Source organism: Narcine bancroftii, chromosome 5 (assembly GCF_036971445.1).
Source record: "Narcine bancroftii isolate sNarBan1 chromosome 5, sNarBan1.hap1, whole genome shotgun sequence".
Lineage (NCBI taxonomy): Eukaryota > Metazoa > Chordata > Chondrichthyes > Torpediniformes > Narcinidae > Narcine > Narcine bancroftii.
The window spans coordinates 41,501,465-41,515,196 of record NC_091473.1 but is presented as its reverse complement, the minus strand read 5'-3'; the positions used below and the strand labels follow the sequence as shown (position 1 = coordinate 41,515,196).

Sequence of the window (13,732 nt, the reverse complement as noted above, 5' to 3'; positions counted from 1 at the left end):
ACACAATGATAATTAAAAGATTTATAACAAACATGTTCATCAAGCTGCAAGAGAAAGAAAATGATGAAATAAGCTATAAACCCAAACAAAAATGGGAAAAAGATTTAAACATAAAGATAAAAAATGAAATATGGGAAAAGTTATGCTCTTGGACTATGAAATATATAATAAACATGAGGTTACACATGATACAATATAATTGGTTGCACAGGCTATATATCACACCCCAAAAGTTAAATAAATGGGATAGATGTTTTTGCTGTAATTAGGAAATGGGAACAACAGTACATGCAATATGGGCATGTGAGAAAGTGAAAAAGTTTTGGGAAGATCTAAATCAGGTATTTAATAAAATCATAAAAAGCAACATACCAAAAAATCCAGAGATCTTTCTTCTAAGTAATATAAGAAGTAAAGAATTAGGCCTCAAACTGGATGAAGCGCAAAAACGATTTGTATGATAGCCTTAGCTGTAGAAAAAAAAATGTATAATGTCAACTTGGAAATCAGAAGAGGGCCTGAAAGTACAGCAATGGTACATAGAAATGAATAAATGTATTCCATTGGAAAAAATAACATATAATTTAAAAAATAAAGTCACATTATTTGAACAAATTTGGGAACCATACATGGAACACAACAGAGAGGGCTTGCCTCAGACCTCGACCCCCTAAAATGATAAAATGAGAAGACAAAATGACCTGATCCAGTGTGTAAAAGTAGATGACACAATTTTCTTGTTTATTTTCATTGTGTGATGACATTGTTTAATGGGTTTATTGTATTGTATATGTTGAACGTTTAATGGGTTTGGAGGGGGGTGGAAAGGAGGGAGGGAAAAAATGGGAGAAAATGCCACTGTGTATATTCAAGAGGGAAATGTTTGTGTGTATTTTGATTGATATGGTTAATAGCGTGAAAAATAAAAAATTATTAAAAAAAGATGGTGGCTCTGCCAGATGATAACTAAAAGCTTCAATATTTGTCAGCATTCTGTGCGTCATGTATTTTTTCTATGCAGTGAATGTCAAACCAAAATGCTTGATTAGCTCTGAACTCTTGAACTATTAAGCTAACTGTACCAGATGGGTCATGATCATACAATGATTTCACGTTTTTTTTACAGTCAATCTTTTCTAGTGGAAAATGAATTGTTCAACAGGCATTTAATGTACCAGTTTTACACTTCTGTCAAAGTTATAAATTACTTCATTTTATCATAAAATCAATCAAGAACCTCAATGAAACTTGTGCATTCATTGAAGTTAAATTTGAGTTAGAAGGAAAATTATTGAAAATTTCAGTCATATAGCCCACTGAGTCTGCACCAACCATCAAATAGCATTTACAAGAATTCCATTTTATTCTCCCACTATTCTCATCAACTCCTCCCATATTCTAACACTTAACTGCACACTTGGGCACAACTTACAGTGATCTATTAATGTATTAATCTGCATTTCTTTGGGATGTGGGAGGAAACAAGTACCTGTGGGAAACCCACACAGTTGCAGCAAGAGCAGGTACAGCTGTTTTATCCACAGACTTGTACCAAAGAATGCATTTGTCAGTTTTGTTTTGTGGAAGATTGGTCTTTTTTAGACAATTATTTTTCTTGTTCATTGAAACTAGTTATCATGAATCTTGAACTTAATTTTATTGAAAAACAATGAAGATTATACTAATTAATAATTAGATAGGTCATATACATTGAATGGTAGACAATTGAGGAGTGCAGAGCAACAAAGGGATTTAGGAGTTATGGTAAACAGTAGCCTCAAAGTTGATACTCAGGTAGATAGAGTGGCGAAGAAGGCATTTGGAATGTTGGCCTTCATAAATCGGAGTATTGAATTCAAGAGTTGGGATGTTATAATGAAATTGTAGAAAGCATTGGTGAGGCCAAATTTGGAGTACTGTGTGCAGTTTTGGTCACCAAATTATAGGAAGGATATAAACGAAATAGAGAGAGTGCAGAGAAAGTTCACGAGAATATTGACAGGATGTCAGGGTTTGAGTTACAGAGAAAGGTTGAGCAGCCTGGGGCTTTTATCTCTGGAGCGTAGAAGATTGAGGTGGGATTTGATGGAGGTGTTCAAGATTTTAAAAGGGACAGAGAGAGTCAACGTGGATCGGCTTTTTTAATTTAAGAGTGGGGGGTATTCAAACCAGAGGCCATGGTTTGAGATTGAAAGGGGAAAATTATAAGGGGAAATTTCTTCACGCAAAGGGTGGTTGGGGTGTGGAATAAGCTTCCAGCGGAGGTGGTTGAAGCAGGAATGTTATTTACATTTAAGGAAAGACTGGATAATTACATGGAGGGGAGAGGATTGGAGGGGTATGGACCAGGTGCTGGTCAGTGGGACTAGGAGGATGGGGATTAGTAGGGGCAAAGTGGCCTGGTTTGTGCTGTATATGGTTATACGGTTATTATATGGTTATAATACTTGGGTAACAATTTTTGTCATGGCTTATATAGCATTGATAAAAAATATGTAGTATTCAATTATTTTTCCAGAGATTTAAAATCCTAACAAGGTAAAAACATAAATTTAGCAATTAAAGAGGAAACATTTGGTTATTATTTTTGTGCAATTGATATGTCTGTTTGCTTGATTTTAGGCAAAAATATTGTAACTTTTCAAGTTACTTTGTGTTGTTTAAGATTTGTATTTTTTGTATTATTTTGTATGTTTTTGTATTTCAGTTTTTGTATAAACAGGTTTTTCAAGGCAATAGTAAATATATATTTTTTAACAAGTTAATTTTCTGATTGTAATTGTCAGTCATATGGTTAACTGATACTAATTTATTATTTCTTCTAAATTTATTTAGTTTGTCTGATTTTCTTCTATAGGTAATTGTTTAAAATGGAATTTCATTGAAATAATTGCTACCTTTTAAAAACAGAATCTTGTAAAGCAATTCCTTTAAAATACATCCATTCATAGCAGTAAACATTAGATGTATGAAGGCCAAAATATGCTGATAGATGTTAAAACATAAAAAATCTTACAGATGTCTGCTTTTTGAAAGTTGTCCAATTGTGTTTAAAATTTTCTCCTGCATCTGCTGTCGCCACCTTTTTAGACAGTTTTACAAATCTTAACAACTCAGTGGATAAAAAAGGATTATTTTCCCCTCTGATTCTTATATCTTGGAAATGTTCAAAGATTTAATTCTGGCAATAGTAAAATACAGAAGCCCAAATTTTCATGATATTGAGCATTATCTGTAAATCAAAGTGTTCATTCATGAAGAGTGAAGAAATGAAGAAAGCTGTCAATAGCTTCTACAATCGCTAGCTCATATCAACATACATTGAGAAAGGAATTTCCATCAAGACCCAATAGATACTGGTGGGTTATATTTAATGAGGTACAACTACAAATCACATTTACAGTTGATACATCTGTAATTTGCTCAGTCCTTTGCTATACCACACTCAATCAATGGAATGCTTTTGAAATTGCCTTGGCCATGATGATAGCAAATACCATAAAATGAATTTTGAGGAAAACTGCATATAAAGTGATAATAAAGCACATTGTAATAGTTCATCACAACTAAAATATTCATGGGACTGCGCATCCCTGTGCACCCAAAAAAATTGTATCATTTACCTATTTAGTATGCCTACCTTCTCATGGAGAGAACAAACATGTCTTTTCTAGTAATTTCCAGAAGTTCAGCATGCCCCAAAGCATTTAATAGCTAATGGTTGATTACAAAAAAGAGAATATTACAAAATCACAAACCATGTGCACAGCTGGTTTTACTGATATATAGACTTTGAGATCAATTAATGTGCACCTCAAAGCGAAATTTTATAAAAAAAATGCCTTTAAAACTGTACTTACCTCACATTTGCTCAGAAAGATTTGTTATCAACAAATCTTGAAGTTTCATGCAGTTTTTAATTCCAGAAATTATCAAGAAACGAAATCTATTAAAGTGTTTAATTGACAATGAAAATTTCTTGTGTCTAAAAAGTGGTTCTTTCCCAGCAATCAGAACATGTTGAAAAAGAAGTGTTCCTGGACCATCATTTCATGAAGCTCTCACAACCAAATGCTCAGAATGCTAAGTGAGTGCTCATATGGTTCCCATCTGTTCTTGTAATTTGGCCAAATAAGTTCTGATTTCTGGATAATCCCTAAAATAACTAAAACGTTTTGTGGTTCAACATGGGCGATATGAAGATGGCATCTTGCCTTTCCAAGTATTATTAGAGGTGAAAACGACTTATTTGCCCTGAATAAATTTTATTTTTGCAAACAAATATGAGAAACATTGCACAAAAGATTAAACCAATTTGTATAAAATTCTAACAAATTTTATTTGAGGTAATTGAGTATTAAAAAAAAATCTCATCACATTATATGCAAAATCTGATAAGTATAATAGAAGAACTGGCAGAATCGGAAAAATGAGCAATCTCCGTCGGGCCGAAGGACCTTTAAACACTAGTACAACAGCAACTCTGTGGGAGTTTTAAACCGGTCAAGCAGGTACAACCACAACTCCAGCAGGTACAAAAACAACTCCAGCGCGAGCCTATGAGCTAGGGAAAGAAGACTCGACCACATGGATGCAGAAGGGGGCTTTAGGTCAAGCTGAGACACCAGGACCTGAGGCTTCTGCTCCCTACCATCCTCCTGGCAATGTTCAGGAAAGCAAAATTGATGAACTCCAAGCCAGACTTCAACATTAGAGAGACACCAGGGAGTGCTCAGTGATATGCTTTATGGAATCAAGGCTAAACATGGACATTCCAGGCACGGTACTGCAGCCCAAGGGCTACACCCTCCATCATGCTGATCGAACACCGGCATCTGGAAAAACCAGGGGAGACAGCATTTGTGTCATCATCAATTCATCATGAAGCACAGATGAGACGGTTATGTCCCAGTCGTGCTCCCCGACCTGGAACATCTGGCGATTAAGTGTCACCCATTTAACCTGCCAAGGGAGTTCACCACCATCATTCTGGTCGTAGAGTGCATTCCGCCTCAGGCTGGCACTGGAGGGACTGAGCACTGTGATAAACAGCCATGAGACAGCACATCTGGATGCCTTCCCAATCATTGTGGATGACTTCAATCAGACCAACCTGAAGAAGTCTCTGACAAACTACCACCAACACATCACATGTGAGACTAGGGGAGCAAACACACTCAACCACTGCTACACCACCATGAAAAACGCATACTGAGCCATACCATGGCCGCACTTCGGCAAGTCTAATCACTTGGTTGTACTTCTACTCACGAATACAAGTAGAGACTGAAGGCCACAGCACCAGCAGTGAAGATGTGGTTGAGGGAGGCAAAGGAGCATCTTCAGGACTGCTTTGAATTGGAGGACTGGAACATATTCAAGAAATCATCCATAGATTTAAATGAATATGCAACAAGCATCACCAACCTCATCAAGACCTGTGTGGATGATTGTGTGCTCATTTGCAAATACTGGATATTCCCCAACAAGAAACCCTAGATGAATCAGAGAATCCGCAACCTGCTGAGGGCGAGTACAAGGGCTTTTAAGGCCGGGGTCGAGATCTTTACAAGAAGTCCAGGAACAACCTGCAGAAGGCCATCTCTGAAGCAAAGTGGAAATTCCAGAGAAAGCTAGAGACAGAGACAGATACGCGCCAGATATGGCAGGGAGTGTAGACCATTACGGCCTACATAGTGAAGGCAAACACTATAGATGGCTGTGATGCTTCATTATCCAATGAGATGAACACCTTCAATGCCTGCTTTGAGAAGAAGAACTAAATAATGCCTACTAGAATCCCTGAAAAGGCTGAGGACCCTGTGATATCTCGCTGATGTCAGAACATCACTCTAGAGGGTAAACCCTCGCAAATCATCAGGCCTGATGGGGTACCTGGTAGGGTATTGAATATCTGCGCCAACCAACTAGCCGGAGTGTTCATGGACATTTTCAATGACTCATTGTGGCAGTCAGAGTACCCACCAGCTTCAAAAGAGCATCAATCATCCCAGTACCCAAAAAGAGTAGTGTAGGCTGCCTCAACGACTATTATCCAGTAGCACTAACTTTTACTTGATGAAATGCTTCGAGAAGCTGGTCATGGCCAGAATTAACACGTACCTAAGTAACAATCTGGAGGCTCTGCAATTTGCCCATCATCTCAATCGCTCCACAGCAGATACAATGTCCACTCAGCTCTGGGTCACCTCGAAAACATCAATTCAAACATACAGCTGCTCCTCATAGACTACAGCTCGGCCTTCAGTACCATTATTCCCTCAGTGCTGGTCCAGAAGCTACAAATTCTAGGCCTCTGTACCTTACTCTACAACTGGATCCTTGACTTTCTCATCGGAAGCCACAGTCAGTAAGAATTGGAAACAACATCTTCTCCTCACTGATCATCAACATAAGAGCACCCCAAGGATGTGTGTTTAGCCCACTGCTCTACTCATTATACACCCACGACTGAGTGGCTAGACACAATTCCAATGTCATCTACAAGTTTGCAGATGACACCATAGTTGTCAGCAGAATCACAGACGGCAATGAGGAAGTGTACAGGAGGGAGATAGATCAGAACGTTGAATGGTGTAACGACAACAACCTTTCACTTAACATCAGCAAAATCAAGGAACTGATTATGGACTTCAGGAGAAAGTCAGGGAACACAAACCAGTCCTCATTGAGATCTCAGTAGTGGAGAGGGTCAAGGACTTCAAATTCCTGGTGTCAACATCTCCGAGGATTTGTCCTCAAGCCTCCAAGTTGATGCAATCACAAAGAAGGTTTGCCAGTGGGTATACTTTGTGAGGTGTTTGAAGAGGTTCGGTATATCACTGAAGACTCTCATAAACTTCTACAGGTGTACCATGGAGAGCATTCTGGCTGGTTGAATCACTGCCTGGTATCGAGGCGCCAACTCCAGAGGGTTGTTCACAGGCACCAGACCACTCCATCACATGAGGCAGTGTCTTAAAAAATCAGCTTCTATCCTCAAAGAGCCCCACTACCCAGGCCACGCCCTCTTCACTCTGTTACCATCTTTAGGAGCCTAAAGACAAGAACTCAGCAGCACAAGGACAGCTTCTTCCCCGCTACCATCAGATTCCTGAATAATCAATGAACCAAGGACACTGCCTTACTTTTCGTCCACTGTTATTGTTATTTTTTTAATAGTAATGTTATAAGATGGTTACGATATGTATGTTTACACTTTGATGCTGCCACAAAACACTGAATATCATGACTTGTTCATGACAATAAATCCTGATTCTGATTCGGAGCACTTCTAATAAAATTGTTTTGGTCATGATGCCTTATTTTGCCAAAGCTGAAATACCAGTATTGTTTGGCCTTTTAATTCATATTTTCTGATGTTAAATGGGATTATCATAAGCTTTGCTCTGTGTCAGGATCCTGTTAAGTTGAAAGGAAGCATGGGATTTAGGACCCAAAGAACTTGAAGGTAGCTTGGGAAATAGAAAGAGAGTGCAGGAATTGTGATTCCATGAAGTTGAAATCAGAACTCGAAGGCAAAACTAGCCATTGACAAAATCAGTAGGACTTCAGAGGGGAGATGTTAGCATAGAGAAAATTATTGAAATATGAAGCAAAGAGTCCTTGAGGTGCATTGTGTTGATGCGATTAAGTCTCTTCTTTGGCTTGACTTCGCAGACGAAGATTTATGGAGGGGTAATGTCCACGTCAGCTGCAGGCTCGTTTGTGGCTGACAAGTCCGATGCGGGACAATATAAGAGCAAGAAGGTTATGTGAAAACTGTAAACAAAACTGATCAGACAACAGCCAAAGAAATACATTAAGTATTTGATCATGTCATTTAAAGGAAAGATGCAATTGTGCTTTAGTAAGTATAACTCTATTGCAGAGAGAGGGGAGATCACCAAATTCCTTGGAGTTCACTTAAATAGTGACCTATTGTGAAAACACAACATTGCCTCACTTGTCAGGAAGGCACAACAGTGATTACACTTTCTGAGAAGACTGAAGCGGGCAAGGCTAGCAGCCACCATCATGTCAACCTTCTGCAGGAGCTTTATCAAGAGTGTCCTGGCCAGCTACATCACCCTAACCCTAACCCTAATATGCGGTTGCTGCAGAGAAATGGATCAGAGGTCATTGTACAGGACCATAAGAGTGGCAGAGAGGATCACTGAAGTCTCGCTCACCACCACCACACCCCCCATCAACATGATCTATCAGAATTGTTCTCTTAAGAGGGCACACAAAATCATTGAGGATCCCTTCCACCCCGCACAGCATCTTTCAGCTACTCCATCAGCAAAGAGATACAGGAATCTTGGAGTCATCACCATCAGGCTGAGAAACAACTTCTTCCCATGGGAAGTGAGAATGCCAAAGGAACTGCTCTCACTAACCATTTGAGACATTTGTATTTAAAAAGCTACATCTATTTATGTATTTATGTATGTATTTATTTATTTGTATATATGAATACTTATCCTGCATACTTATTGTTTGTATATATGTTTTTTTGTTTAATTGTATGTCTGTGAGTTTTACACCGAGAACCAGAGAACGCTGTTTCATCAGGTTGTACTTGTGCAATCAGATTACAATAATTTTGACGATTTGATGTAAGGAGAGATTTACAAGGATGTAGCCAGGGCTGCAAATTGCAACAGAGAAGAGATTTGAATAAGGTGGGCTTGTTTTCTTTGGAGCTGCAAGTTTTCTTCAAACAGTTGGTGGTAGTGGTCAGGAACCCACAATCTGCAAGGGCAAAGGAAGCAGAACCTTTCCTTGAAAATAATTTAGATGTATACGTAAAGGTGTAATTGAGCAATGCAGTTGATATTCAATGGTATCCTGTATCATAAATTTTCTTTGGTCTGTGATTTAGTATCCATCAACATGGTTTACCTCAGTGCTTTATTAATTTGCCTACATATATAAAATGTGCAAGATTAAAAATACAGTCATGTAATTTGAAAGCCTGAAACAATTCCATTGATACATAGAGGCATTAATGTCTAACACTTGCACTTGAGATTTCTGCTTTTGCAATGTTATTCCAGTACAGTCATTTATTGCCTTCACTCTTTTTTAAAAAAAATCTTTTGTATGCTTGATGTCTTTGAATATAAAAGGATTGAAGTTTTGAGACCATTTCCTTAGAAATTCTGTGAGTCACTTGTTAACTAAATTAATGCCAATTAGTAAACAGCCACTTGGTTGCATCTCATTTTGAAGTATTTGATGAGGACTTTTATCCAAATCAATGGCATCAAAAATCAAAACTTTTTTTCTTCATTTTCTGATGATCTTGTGCATGAAAATTATCTACCTTGTTTGCCTATGTTACATGTAACTTAACCAAAAATAAATAAATACTTAAATAATTTGGGACTGCCTGAGGATACATAAAGTGTGGCATGCAGTGCCCTCCAGATTTTATTCAAGATTATTTGTATATATTTTGGTTTGTAAAAATTACACCACTTTTTATGCATAGTACCTTCATTTCAGGGCACCATAATATTTGGGACATAGCTATGGTGTATTTATATATATATATATATATATATATATATATTAGTTATGTTTAGTACTTTGTTGCATATCCCTTGAATGCAATGACTGAATGAAGTCTGTGATTCATAGACATCACCAAGTGCTGAGTATCTTTTCTGCCAGGCCTCTACTGCAGCCATCTTCAGCTCCTTCTTGTTTCAGGGCATATGGAAGGCATGCTCAATTGGATTTAGATCAGGTGACTGACTTGGCCATTCAAGAATGTTCCAGTTTTTAGCTTTGAAAAACTCATTTGTTGCTTTAGCAGTATGTTCAAATTTATTGTCAGAGTACATACATGACATCACCTTAAACCCTGCAATTCAGGGAGAATTTCTACTAATCAGTAACTGTAAACTGTACTTGAGAAGAAATATTTATACAAAGAGAGAAAAGTAAACAAAGAAATGTAAAAAAAAGGGCTATGCAAATAAAGAAAAGTATTTTTTTGAATATTTTCATTTTGATTTTCAAAGAATCATATAAATCCAAATGAACAATACATTTTTTCCAAAAATTGTGTATAATATACAGAGTCTATGTTATCCCCTATCCCTCTCCCCTCCCTCCCATACAAAAAAGAAAAGAAAAGATATAAATAAACAAATACAAAGAACAAAATATCATTAAAGTCAAAAAGAAAATCCTTTAAAGGACCTTAAGTGAACCAATGTGCTGCAGATAGGGTTGCCACACCCGAATGAATGTGCCATATTTCTTTTTCAAATTGTATGTAATTTTCTTCAGGGGAATTCAACTCTGCGTTTCCATATTCCATTGTGTAATATTTAGTTGGGAGTTGGACTTCCACATGACCACTATAGACTTCCTGGCTATCAACAAGGCAGCCTTCACAAACTGAATTTCATATCTGGACAGTTTAAAATTCATGTCCATAATGTTTCTCAGAAGGTACAATTCCAGATCCTGTGGAAAATCCACCTTTGTAATTTTTTTCAGAATGTCGCCCAGGTCCTCCCAGAAGGATCTCACCTTTGTACACAGCTGGGTTGAATGGATAACAGTTCCAGTCTTCACACTGCTCTTAAATCACATTTCTGAGTTGTCTGATTTAGATTTATGTAATTTTTGTGGTGTGAGATACAGTTGATGCAGGAAATTTGTTGTGCCCAAGTCCGACTCCCACCTTTCCCTCAACCTGTGAAAGCCTGGCTTCTGGCCCTCACTTTGGAATAGAAGATACATCCTAGAGATAAACTTACACGTATTCCCCTTTTGAATTAGAATCTTCAAATCACTACACACAGGTAGGGCCATAGATGGTCACAAGTTATCCCTTAAGAAAGATCTTAGCTGAAGATAGCAGAAGAAAGTTTTATAAGGCAAATCATATTTATTCCTCAGCTGTTCGAATTACATGAGCTGTCCTTGCTCATAACAATCCTCGATATACCTGATCCCCTTCCAGCACCAGGTGTCCAGGATCTTATTATCCAGAGTCTTAGGTATTCATTTGTTCTTGGTCAAGGACGTTTTAGGGGGATATCCAACACATTGATTTTTTTTTTTCCTTGTCTGAATTACATGTTTTAATATGGAGTTAACTTTTATCCTACCATGTGTAGTCCAATTTGTGCCCAGGAGCGGGTACCACCTCCCTCAAAGAGTGAAGCAATAAATCTCGACTGGGCTGCCCAATAAAATCTGGCAATTTCAGACTTCCCAATTTATAATCTCAAGTCAACTTTTCCATAGAGGTTCTACCTACCTTATCATTCCACAGGAACTTAAGAAAATAAATATTCATTAATAAATAATGTGCAAATAAGTGTCCTTAAATGAGTCTCTGATTGAGTGTTGTTTATGAGATTGGTGGTTGAGCAACTGTTCCTGAACCTCTTGGTTTGAGACTTGTGGCATCTATACCTCTTTCCTGATGGCAGCAGCAAGAACAGAACATGTTCTGGGTGGTGTGGATCCCTGCTACTACTCTCCGACGACAGCATTCCATGTTGACTTTCTCGATAGTGGGGAGAGTTTTGCCTGTGATGTACTGGGCTTTGTCTACTACCTTTGCAGGGATTTCTGCCCCCATAACAGGCCATGCTGCAGCCGGTCAGCATATTTTCCAATACATGTCTCTAAAAGTTGTCAAGGTTTTTAATGACTTACCGAACCTCTGCAAACTCCTGAGGATGTTGAAGTAAATCAAGCCAACAGATCATTATACTTCTACAAAGAACTGTTGTTGGGGACAAAATCCTTGCGTTTGTTTTTGCATTGTATTTGCCAGTTTCCATTTTGAGAAGACATGCATGTCTAAATGTGTTTAAAAACCATATTGTGAGAAACAAATTTCACATATTTGTGAAATGGGTGGATTTGAATTGTAAAGGAATTGCATTCCAGATAAATATATTAAAAATATTATTGGTACAAGTATGACTGGTAGAGGAGAGCAAGAAGCTATTTCTGATTCTACTTCTCATCTTTAGTGTAAATTTGTAAATGAAGAGCCAAGAAATAAACACAAATTCACATCATTACTGCATGTACTGTAATATCTATCTGTGCAATATGTGTATGGAAGTACTCGTTTAAATTTCCAAGCTGCTTTTATTGAACTGAGACATGCACTATTTGATTGATATTTTCCAGGCCTTTAATAACTGTTAATTATGGTTGAAGTAGCAGCAAGTTGGAATCCAAAAACAGTATAAGGGGATGGAACTGGTTTAGATGTTCAAGTTCAACAGAAATGGAAAGAATGTTGATTGTGAGTTTGATTGTATGTGTATCAACTTAATGGTTTCTCCTTTTTGGAAATAATTTTTAATCCAATTTTGACATGATTTTTTCCTTGATGTTTTTCCCGAATCAGACAGTTTCAAAGCTGGAAGCAAGTCTGGAATTGTGAATTCTTGTTAATTACCATGGATGAGAGAGGTATGGAGAGCTATGGATGCAGATCAATGGGATTAGCCAGAGAAATGGTTTGGCATAGACTAGAGGGGCCGAGATGGCCTGTTTCTGTGCTGTAATTCTTCTCAACCAAATGCAACCAAAGGTGCTTTCTCCTTCTACCTTTCCTTCAAAAAAAATTTTTTTTTGCTGTTTATTTAAACTTTGCAACTGTTGATTCTTTCCAACTGAGTAACTGAGTGCATATTTTACTAGAATTTTGCAGCAGTTATAGAATATAACATAACTCTGATGTCATTTAGGATCAACTATCCTATTGCTTATAATTTCAAACACAGTAGAGAAGTTACATACAGCAGATGTGATTTCTTGATAGTTTTCAGCTGATACAATATTTCCTTGATGATAGAAGTCCAGTCTCCCTCTATTTTTGATTATTTGAATGACTATCAATACCAATGTGCTCTCTGAAAAAGAGATTTGGAAATTCTATAAGATTCTTCTTTCTTTGGCTTGGCTTCACGGACGAAGATTTATGGAGGGGTAATGTCCACGTCAGCTGCAGGCTCGTTTGTGGCTGACAAGTCCGATGCGGGACAGGCAGACACGGTTGCAGCGGTTGCAGGGGAAAATTGGTGGGTTGGGGTTGGGTGTTGGGCTTTTCCTCCTTTGTCTTTTGTCAGTGAGGTGGGCTCTGCAGTCTTCTTCAAAGGAGGTTGCTGCCCGCTGAACTGTGAGGTGCCAAGATGCACAGTTTGAGGCGATATCAGCCCACTGGCGGTGGTCAATGTGGCAGGCACCAAGAGATTTCCTTAGGCAGTCCTTGTACCTCTTCTTTGGTGCACCTCTGTCACGGTGGCCAGTGGAGAGCTCACCATATAACACAATCTTGGGAAGGTGATGGACCTCCATTCTGGAGACGTGACCTGCCCAGTGCAGTTGGATCTTCAGCAGCGTGGATTCGATGCTGTCGGCCTCTGCCATCTCGAGTACTTTGATGTTAGGGATGAAGTCGCTCCAATGAATGTTAAGGATGGAGGGGAGACAACGCTGATGGAAGCGTTCTAGGAGCCGTAGGTGATGCCGGTAGAGGACCCATGATTCGGAGCCGAACAGGAGTGTGGGTATGACAACGGCTCTGTATACGCTAATCTTTGTGAGGTTTTTCAGTTGGTTGTTTTTCCAGACTCTTTTGTGTAGTCTTCCAAAGGCGCTATTTGCCTTGGCGAGTCTGTTGTCTATCTCGTTGTCGATCCTTTCATCCGATGAAATGGTGCAGCCGAGATAGGTA

At 38.3% G+C, this 13,732-nt stretch overlaps 2 protein-coding genes across 11 annotated transcripts in view; one reads left to right on the top strand and one right to left on the bottom strand.

Annotated features, from left to right (window-relative positions):
• Positions 1 to 466, bottom strand: part of aspn (asporin (LRR class 1)) — a 40,999-nt gene extending 40,533 nt beyond the window's left edge. Inside the window, exon 1 of the mRNA XM_069937260.1 lies at positions 373 to 466. The gene's annotated coding sequence lies outside the window, so the exon portion shown is untranslated. The remainder of the gene's footprint in view (positions 1 to 372) is intronic.
• The window catches only part of cenpp (centromere protein P), a 343,661-nt gene that overhangs the window by 250,835 nt on the left and 79,094 nt on the right, over positions 1 to 13,732 (top strand). The window lies entirely within an intron of this gene.